The sequence below is a fragment of the Plecotus auritus genome, assembly GCF_963455305.1.
Source record: "Plecotus auritus genome assembly, chromosome: 7".
In the NCBI taxonomy this organism is placed as follows: Eukaryota; Metazoa; Chordata; class Mammalia; order Chiroptera; family Vespertilionidae; genus Plecotus; species Plecotus auritus.
Genome location: NC_137774.1, coordinates 67,440,378 through 67,451,201, shown reverse-complemented (window position 1 = coordinate 67,451,201; position 10,824 = coordinate 67,440,378).

Below are 10,824 nucleotides of genomic sequence, written 5' to 3'. Positions count from 1 at the left end.
TACCACAAGAATTTTTAAAACATGCAATACTTGACTATTTAGTCAGGAGCACTGACCTCTTTTCCCTTAGAATGTCAATTTTAAATAATGACAACAGCCAACACAACAATAGCCAGCCAGTGTGGATGAATAAAAATAATATCTATTTTTGGTCACAGTGGCAAAAAATATAACATTTTTTTGGTGTGCCACAGAGTGTGGGGAAGCACAGGACTTGGCTGGAAAGTCTGTAAAAAGGATTCTCCGAAAGGTTGGAGGCCTCTATGGGGACCTTGCCAAAGGCGGCAGACCCTGCCTTGACTTTTCCAAACAAGGGTGTTTTGCTGGAATCTTTATGTTTATTCTGTAGTGTCCTTGCTTAAAGGACACTACAGACGCATGTGTCTTCTCAAGGATACTTACCCTGCTGATAGTATCTAATAGTTAATTTTAGTTCAAGCTGCTGTTACAATAAAAGCCTAAGGAGACAGGCGAATGGGACTGTCTGGTTCCTTTAGCCAGGCAGTCCCTTAGCCTTCTCTTTCATAGCAAATCATGTGTCAGAGTAATCATTCATCTGTCGCTCAGGGTCTGCTGGTCAGCCCCGGCAACAGAGTTATAGTAATTAGTTTATGTGTGCCATGGGATAAAAATGATTGAAAATTACTGATCTAAGCACATCCTGCAAAATAGTTTTAAAGAACAATCGTGTGAGTCGCACTGACATGGCTCAGGGGTTGAGTGTTGATCAGGAGGTTGAGGTTCAATTCCTGGTCAGAGCACATGCCCAGGTTGTGGGCTTGCTCCCCAGTGTGGGGTGTGCAGTAGGCAACCGATCAATGATTTTTTCTCATCATTGATGTTTCTATCTCTCTCTCCCTCTCCCTTCATCTCTGAAATCAATTAATACTATATAATAAAAACCTAATATGCAAATTGACTGAACAGCAGAATGACCAGTCGCTATGATGCTCACTGACCACAAGAGGGCAGCTCCTGCATTGAGCTGCCCCCTGGTGGTCAGTGCGCTCCCAGAGGGGGAGTGTGCTCAGCCAGAAGCCGGGCTTATGGCTGGCGAGTGCAGCAGTGATGGTGGGAGACTCTCCCACCTCCGCTGCAGGCGGGCGGTAAGGAGCAAGGGGTCCTGGACTTGTGAGAGCCCCGGACTGCGAGAGGGATGTCTGCCAAGGGGTCTCAGACTGTGAGAGGGCACAGGCCGGGCTGAGGCAACCCCTACCCCCCGTGCATGAATCTTGTGCACTGGGCCTCTAGTATAATATATAACATATGATATATGATATACAATATATAATATATGATATATAACATATGATATATAATATGTAACATGTAACATGTGATACATGATACGTGATGCCTAGTATGTAATACATGATACATAATATATAATATATAATACATAATATATAATATATAATACAATCATTTGAAATACTTTGAGTTCAGTTTGGCACTGGCTTTTGAGGGGTGGCTCGGCCCACTACTCTATGCCCAGGCCCACAGTGCCTTGAGATTCAGCAACAGAGCTCTGATTTCATGAGACTTTAGCCTGAAAAAACTATTTATTTTATCTGATAACAGACTTAGTGTGTCCCAGGGGATCTTAGAGTTACACAGCCAGATTTGGTTTCACTGCCTACCAGCTGAGTGATTTTGGTCATTATTTGTGTCTCTGTACTTGAAGGCACAGTAACAATACCTACCACCCAACTGCCCACAGGATTAGTAAGATAATCTACAAAAATCTCTTTGCCAGTACTGTGTTTAATAAGGGTAAGGGTTCAATCAATGTTGAGGTGCCCTGTAGCACCCAGCAAATTGTAAAGCCGACACCCCTGTTGGGTATGAATTTTTTTTAGAAAATGAAAGCCACAATCTTTATATAATGTGAACCCACTACTGCATAGTCGAATCTTTTTCCAAGTATTCACCTTCTGGGTCTTTTTTACTCCCCTCTGCACCCTCCACCCCATGCACAGCTGTCTAACATTACATTGATCACCTGCTATATACCAGCCACTGTGCTAGGCACAGCCTGTGCATATCCCCATGGATACCCTACTTGATATCACCACCTTCATTTTTGCAGTTAAGGAAATGAAGTATCAGAGAGGTTAGGACACTTACCAAAGGCCAGCCAACCCATAGTCAGGCTTGCAGATTTTCAGTTCCAGACTCTGTATATACTTACTGGCCCAGACACACACACACACACACACACACACACACACACACACACACACACACAGACGCTGCCATTCACCTCTCATTTGCCTCCGTCTTACCTGGAACTGGGGATTGTCTAGGCAACAGTTGGGTCAGGTCTCGGATTGTCACGGAAAAGGGAAGTTTGCATATGTAGTCCTCTCTGGTCAGCAGTTTCCAGGAGTGTGTACATAACCAAATAGCTCCTGGCCACAAATAGGGTAGAAAACTTGGCAGGAATTAGATGATTCAGAAGGAAGAAGCTACTCAGGTAGGATAGGGCAGAGGGCAATCATAGGCCTGCATGGGAGCGGGGTAGAGGGTGTCAATGGGCAGAAAAGGGAGGGACATCTGTAATACTTTCAACAATAAAGAGAAAAGAAAAACAAACCATATTAAGTCACCTCCAATTCTTGTGGGATGACGTGCAGCTTGAATGAATAAACAAAGTCAAACGCAGCTCTCTCACTGTTCTCTGTCGCTCACTGGCTCCCCTTTCCCAGCCCTGTCCCTCCAATGTTCTCATTTAAATGAGAGGCAAAAGGCAGTGTTTCCTAGTAGTTAAAGCCAGTGCTCTGGAGGCAGAAAGGTTTAAGTTGAAGCCTCAGGTCTGCCATTTACCATTTCTTTGACCTTCACTGAACTCCTTTCTCTAAGCTTTGGTTTCCTTATTCATAAAGTGGGGGTGACAATAGTGACACCTAATCTCCTATGTGTATTTTTATTGATGAGAGAGAGAGTGAGAAAGAAAGATTGAGAGAGATTTGTTGTTTCATTTTTTATGCATTTATTGAGTGCTTCTTGTATGTGCCCAGACCAGGAATCAAACCCACAACCTTGGTGTATCTGAATGACACTCTAACCAACTGAGCTACCCAGCCAGGGTATGGTTCTTTGTTGTGGTTCTGATTAGATGAAATAATTTATGGAAGCATATAGCACAGTGCTTGGCATAATCAATGTTGCTTGTTTGTATTAGTTTGGGATTTGAAGTATAACGTTGTTGTACTAGCAAAATGCAGGGTCTTTGGAATCCCCAAGTCTTGAGCTGAAATTCTGGCTCAGCCACTTATAAGATGGCCCATGTGCAGGCCATTTGCTATTCTAACCTTGGTCTTCTGGTCTGAAAAATGGAGGTGTGGGGGTTGCTGCTCAGATGTGTCCCCTGGGCTCTCTGAAAGGACTGCATGAGGTAATGCCTGGCCTAGGCATGCAGATGTGAGTGGATATTGTCACAGGTAGTAGCTTGAACTGTTAGTTCTCTACTGGCGCCATTTGGGGGTGTTGTTGGACGTGTTGTTGGGGGGTAAGCACATATCCACTTTTCTGGCCCAACTTTCCCATTACATTTTACCTCCCAACCTCCATTGAACCAGGAGAGAAATATCACTGTTCAAAGTCACCACCAAAGATTGCTGGAAACACCTAGAACAGTGGTTCTCAACCTTTCTAATGCCGTGACCCTTTAATACAGTTCCTCATGTTGTGGTGACCCCCAGCCACAAAATTATTTCCATTGCTACTTCATAACTGTAATTTTGCTACTGTTATGTACAGATATTTACTGTAATGTAAATACGTGTGTTTTCCGATGGTCTGTCGCGACCCACAGGTTGAGAACTGCTGCTGTAGAGCCTAAGACCATTGGAAAACACAGATATTTACATTACGGTTCATTAACAGTAGCAAAATTACAGTTATGAAGTAGCAACAAAAATAATTTTATGGTTGGGGGTCACCACAACATGAGGAACTGTATTAAAGGGTTGCAGCATTAGAAAGGTTGAGAACCACTGGACTAGAACATCTCTGCCGTGGATGAGGGGAAACCTGGCTCTGAGCATGGACCTTGCTCTTCCTGAGTGATTCATTAATGATGAACTTTTAGCTCAGACAGCCTTTCATTTCATGGAAGGAGTGAGTGCAAAGGCAGGGCTAGTTGATGGGCCAGTGTAAACTAAAGGTTAAACACCAAAAGCATCAAAGTATAAAAAGACCCTGTCACTCAGACAGAAGAAGCAGTCACTCAGCACTTTTGAGAAGAGAATGGGGACAGAAAGAGAAGTCCATGGGATCCTCTCTGGATCTCAGTGGATCTCCTGTATGGAACTGTAACATCAGTGTTGGGGTCAAGAAGACAGGGGCCAGCCATGCAACTCAGCTCCTGGATTCTTGGTGAGTCTTGGATTGTGTGACCCTCCCACCAAACCCACTGCTTCAGCCACAGGCCCCACCTGACTTGACACCTGGACCCGTTGGTTTGACTCGGACTGCGCACCACTATTGCCAAGCACACCACAGACTCTGCCCCCCAGCATGAGCCTCTGGGCCAGTGCAGGCTCCGCCCCTCCCCCAGAACAGACAGAGTTATCACCTGGCACGCACCCTACCCCTGGCCCAAGTCATAGCTGCTGGTGTAACCTGTTGTGTCCAGCCACTGGTCACAGAACCACACTGCATGTGCACTGCCAGAGTTCCTAGAGCACCATCCTGCCTTGGGTGCCAGAGCCACACAGTGAATTGCATACCAGAGGGCTCTGAGCCCTGACAGGGAGTTGCACACCAGAGGAACTGTGCACATGCTCCCACTGACCCTGAGAATCTCAAGTGGACAACTGAAGGACCAGAACTAGAGGAGAAGGGGGTACAACTCCAAGAAGAGACAATAAATATGTGAAACTCAAGGCAGACCAGCCTCTGGTCTAGCAAGTCCTAGATCATTGAACCACTAGGGGCTTTAACACCTCAGATCCCAAGCAGGGAGTCCAGGGCCAGAAAGATACAGCAAAAATGGGGAGACAAAGAAACAACCCCCAAAGGAAAGAAAATGAGTAATCACCAGGAAAGAAACTAAATGAAATGGAGGCATGCAATCTGTCAAGAAAAAGAATTCAGAGTAAGGGCCATACAGTTCCTAAACCACCTGGATGAGAAAATCAACAACTTATGTAAGAAACAAGAGGAAATTAAGAAAGATATAACTATAATAAAAAACACAATGGAAGGTTTCAATGGTAGGTTAGAAGAAGTAAAGGACCAAATAAGCAAATTAGAAGACAGGGCAGAAAAACACCCAATCTGAACAGCAATTGGAGAAAAAAAATTAAAAAGCAGGAGGAGAGCTTAAGGGAGCTTTGGGACAACATGAAATGAAGTAACATCCATACGGTAGGGGTACCAGAAGGACAAGAAGAAGAGCAAGGATTAGAAAACCTATTTGAAGAAATGACAGAAAACTTCCCTGATTTGGGAAGAAAATAATCACACAAGCACAGAGAGACCCAATCAAGATGAACCCAAAAGACCCACACCAAGACACGTCATAATTACAATGGCAAACGTTGATGACAAAGAGAGAATCTTTGCAAGGGAGAGACAGAGAGTTACCTACAAGGGATCTCCCATTAGACTATCAAATGATTTCTCAATAGAAACACATCAGGACAGAAGAGAATGGAATGAAGTATACAAAGTGATGCAAAGCAAGGGACTGAATCCAAGAATACGCTATCCAGTAAGTCTATCATTCAAAATTGAAAGGGAAATCAGAAGCTTCACAGAAAAAAAAAAAGTCTAAGGGAGTTTATCACAACCAAGCCAGCAACGCAAGAAATGCTAAAGGGACTGTTATAAAAAGAAGAAATACAAAGGGAAGAAGGAATACAGGCATAAAGAATAAAAAATGGCTACAAATAAGTATCTATCAATAATAACCTTAAATGTAAATGGAATAAATGCTCCAATCAAAAGACATTGGGTGGCTGAATGGATAAGAAAACATGACCCATATATATGCTGTCTACAAGAGACTCACCTCAGAACAAGGAACTCACACAGACTGAAAGTGAAGGGATGGAAAATATTTTTCAGACAAATGGAAATTTAAAAAAAAAAGGCTGGGGTAGCAATACTTATATCCAACACAATATGGCCTTCAAAGTGAAGGCCATAACAAGAGATAAGGAAGGCCACTGCATAATACTAAAGGGATCTATGCAACAAGAGTATAAAACTGTGGTAAACATATATGCACCCAATGCAGGAGCACCCAAATATATAAAAAGCCTTCTGGAAGATATCAAGAAAGAGACCGACAACAATAAAATCAGAGTAAAGGACTTTAATACCCCATTGACATCACTGGATAAATCCTCTAAACAAAAAATCAACAAAGAAACAGCAATCCTAAAAGACTCATTAGATCAGATAGACTTAATTGACATCTTCAGAACATTTCACCCGAAAGCTACAGAATATACATTCCTCTCAAGTGCACATGGGATATTTTCAAAGATAGATCACATATTGGGACACAGTCGAAGTCTCTTCAAATTCAAGAAGATTGAAATCATATCAAGCATCTTCTCAGATCACAATGGCATAATATTAGAAATCACCTACAATCAAAACAATAAAAAAATCAAACACTTGGAGGCTAAATAGCATGTTATTAAACAATGATTGGGTTACCAAAGAGATCAAAGAATAAATAAATAAAAACATCCTGGAAACAAATGACAATAAAAACACAGCAATCCAAAATCTATGTGATACAGTGAAAGCAGTCCTGAGAGGGAAGTTCATAGCATTACAGGCCTATCTCAAAAAAAAACAAGAAAAACTGGTAATAAATCATCTAACTCTACAACATAAAGAATTAGAAAGAGAGCAACAAGAAAAGCCCAGAATGAGCAAAAGGAAGGAAATAATAAAAGCAGAGCAGAAATAAATGACATAGAGACCAAAAAAAAAAAAAAAAATACTAAAGATCAATAAAACCAAGAGCTGGTTGTTTGAAAGGATAAACAAGATTGATGAACCTCTAGCCAGGCTCACCAAAAAGCAAAGAGAGAGGACTCAAATAAACAAATCAGAAATGGAAGAGGCGAAGTAACAACAGACCCCATAGAAATACAAAGGATTGTAAAAGAAAAATACTATGAACAACTCTATTCCAACAAACTGGTCAACCTAAGAAGAAATGGACATATTCCTAGAAAAATACAACATTCTAAAACTCAATCAGGAAGAATCAAAAAATCTGAATAGGCCAATAATGATGGAGGATATTGAAGCACTAATTAAAAAAAAAAACTTTCAGCAAACAAAAACCCTGGTCCAGATGGCTTCACAGTGGAGTTTTACCAAACATTCAAAGAAGAACTAAAACCTGTCCTCCTCAGACTATTCCAAAAAATTCAAGAGGAAGGAACACTTCCAAGCTCTTTCTATGAAGCCAGCATTACCCTAATCCCAAAACCAGATAAAGACACTACAAGGAAAGAGAATTACAGGGAATATCCCTGATGAACATAGATGCTAAAATCCTCAACAAAATTCTAGCAAATCGGATCCAGCATTACATTAGAAAGATCAGACACCATGACTAAGTGGGATTTTTTCTGGGGATACAAGAATGGTATAATATCTGCAAATCAGTAAACATTATACATCACATAAACAATTGAGAGACAAAATCACATAATCATATCAATTGATGCAGAAAAAGCATTTGACAAAATCCAACACCCTTTCTTAATAAAAACTCTCAGCAAAGTGGGAATAGAGGGATCATACCGCAACATAATAAAAGCCTTATGTGATAAACCTATAGCCAACATCAAACTCAATTGACAAATACTAAAATCATTTCCCAGGAACAATACAGAGATGCCCGCTTTCAATATTCCTGTTCACCATAGTATTGGAAGTGCCAGCCATAGCAATCAGACAAGAAGAAGAAATAAAAGGTATCCAAATTGGAAAGACGAAGTAAAACTGTCATTATTCGCAGATGACATGATATTGTACATAGAAAACTCTAAAGACTCCATCAAAAAACTACTATATCAGCCGAAACCGGTTTGGCTCAGTGGATAGAGCGTCGGCCTGTGGACTGAAGGGTCCCGGGTTCGATTCCGGTCAAGGGCATGTACCTTGGTTGCGGGCACATCTCCAGTGGGAGGTGTGCAGGAGGCAGCTGATCAATGTTTCTCTCTCATCAATGTTTCTAACTCTCTATCCCTCTCCCTTCCTCTCTGTAAAAAACCAATAAAATATATTTTTTTAAAAAACTACTATATCTAATAAATGAATTCAGCAATGTAGCAGAATACAAAATTAACACCCAGAAACCTATGCCATTGTTATACCTGATAAAAACTGAACTTACTAAAAGCATAACTAAAAAACAATCCCATTTACCATTGCAACAAAAAAAATTAAGATAACTAGGAATAAACTTAACTAAGGAGGTAAAAGACCTGTACTTGGCAAACTACAGGATGTTGAAAAAAGCGATAGAGGAAGATATATACAAGTGGAAGAATATACCATGTTCATGGATCGGTAGAATTAACATCATTAAAATGTCCATACTACCCAAAGCTATCTATAGAGTCAATGCAATCCCCATTAAGATACCAATGGAATATTTCACAGGCCTTGAACAAACTTTCCAAAAATTCATATGGAATAAAAAAAAAAGACCCCAAATAGCCTCAGCAATCCTGAGAAAGAAGAACTAAGCTGGAGGGATCAAAATACCAAATATCAAGCTATATTACAAAACCACTGTTTTTAAAACTGCCTGGTACTGGCACAAGAACAGACAAATAGTCCAATGGAACTGAACAGAGAACCCAGAAATCAACCCAAGCCATTATGCTCAATTAATATTTGACAAAGGAGGCAAGAGCATACAATGGACTCAAGATAGTCTCTTCAATAAATGGTGTTGGGATCATTGGAACAATTCATGCAAAAAAAATGAAACTAGACCACCAACTTACGCCATACACAAAAATAAACTCAAAATGGATAAAGGACCTAAATGTAAGATGGGAAACCATAAAAATCTTAGAAGAATCCATAAGCAGCAAAATATCAGGCATATGTTGTAGCAATATCTTTACCAATAGAGCTCCTAGGGCAATGGAAACTGAGGAGAAAATAAACAAATGGGACTCCATCAAATTAAAAAACCTCTGCACAGCAAAAGGAACCATCAACAAAACAACAAGAGAGCCCATGGCATGGGAGAACACATTTGCCAATGTTATATCCGATAAGCGTTTCATCTCCAACATTTACAGGGATCTCATACAACTTAACAAAGGGAAGATAAACAATCCAATCAAAAAATGGGCAAAGGACCTAAATAGACACTTTTCAAAAGAAGACATACAGAAGGCCAAGAGACATATGAAAACCTGCTCAACGTCACTGATCATCCAAGAGATGCAAATCAAAACGACAATGAGGTACCATCACACACCTGTCAGAATGGCTATCATCAACAAATGACAAGAGCTGGTGAGGACGTGGAGGAAAAGGAAGCCTTGTGCACTGCTGGTGGGAATGCAGACTGTTGCAGCCACTGTGGAGAACAGTATGGAGTTTCCTCATAAAAACTAAAAATGGAACTGCCATTTGACCCAGTAATCCCACTTCTAGGAATATATCCCAAGAAATCAGAAAGGATGTATGCACCCTTATATTCATAGCAGCACAATCACAATAGCTAAGATTTGGAAACAGCCTAAGTGCCCATCAGCAGATGAGTGGATTAAAAAACAGTGGTACATCTACACAATGGAATACTACACTGCTGTAAAAAAGAAGGAACTCTTACCATTTGCCACAGCATGGATGGACCTGGAAAGCATTATGCTAAGCGAAATAAGCCAGTTGGAGAAAGATAAATATCACATGATCTCACTCATTTGTGGAATATAATGAACAACATAAACTGATGAACAAAAATAGATCCAGAGACAGAGAAACATCAAACAGACCATCCAACCTCAGATGGAAGGCGGTCGGGGGGTGAGGGTGGGGTGGTAACCAAAGGACTTGTATGCATGCATATAAGCATAATGGTACAGACAGTAGGAGGGTGAAGGCATGTGCTGTGGGGTGGGTTCAGTCGAGGAGAGGTCAGTGGGGGGAAAAGGAGACATATGTAATACTTTAAACAATAAAAAATTTAAAATTATTTTAAATGTAGGAAACCAGATAGCAAGCCTAGCAAAAGCATCCCTTTTCATAAATCAGTGTGGGCAGGACAAGGAGTCGGGTGTTTTTCTGAGCCTCTCAATGATCCAACATGACATTCCAGTGGCCTATTGAACAGTCTCCAAGAGGTAATCTCCAAGGTGGTGGGATTTTACTGTAAATCTTTTGGAAACAAAAAAGTCTATCAAAAGTATATGGTTCTGCCCTAGCCAGTTGCTCAGTGGTTAGAGCATCAGTCCAAGGACTGTAAGGTCTCAGGTTCAATTCGGGGCAAGGGCACATACCTGGGTTGCAGGCTTGATCCCAGCCCCAGTCAGGATGTGTGCAAGAGACAACCAATCTATATGTCTCTCTCACATCCATGTTTCTCCCTCTACAGTCTCTAAAATCCATGGAAAATTTTCCCCAAGTGAGGATTAACAACAACAAAAAAAGCAGATGGTTCTTATTCCACCCCATATATTTTCTATTCCTAAAAGTAGAAAGAACTGCAATCATTTTTATTCTTACCTACTGAATTTTCCATACCACTTACCACAACCTATCCTATTCTATATTTTTTATTATCTTATTGTCTGCTTCTCTCTTTCTCCTCCCACAAGA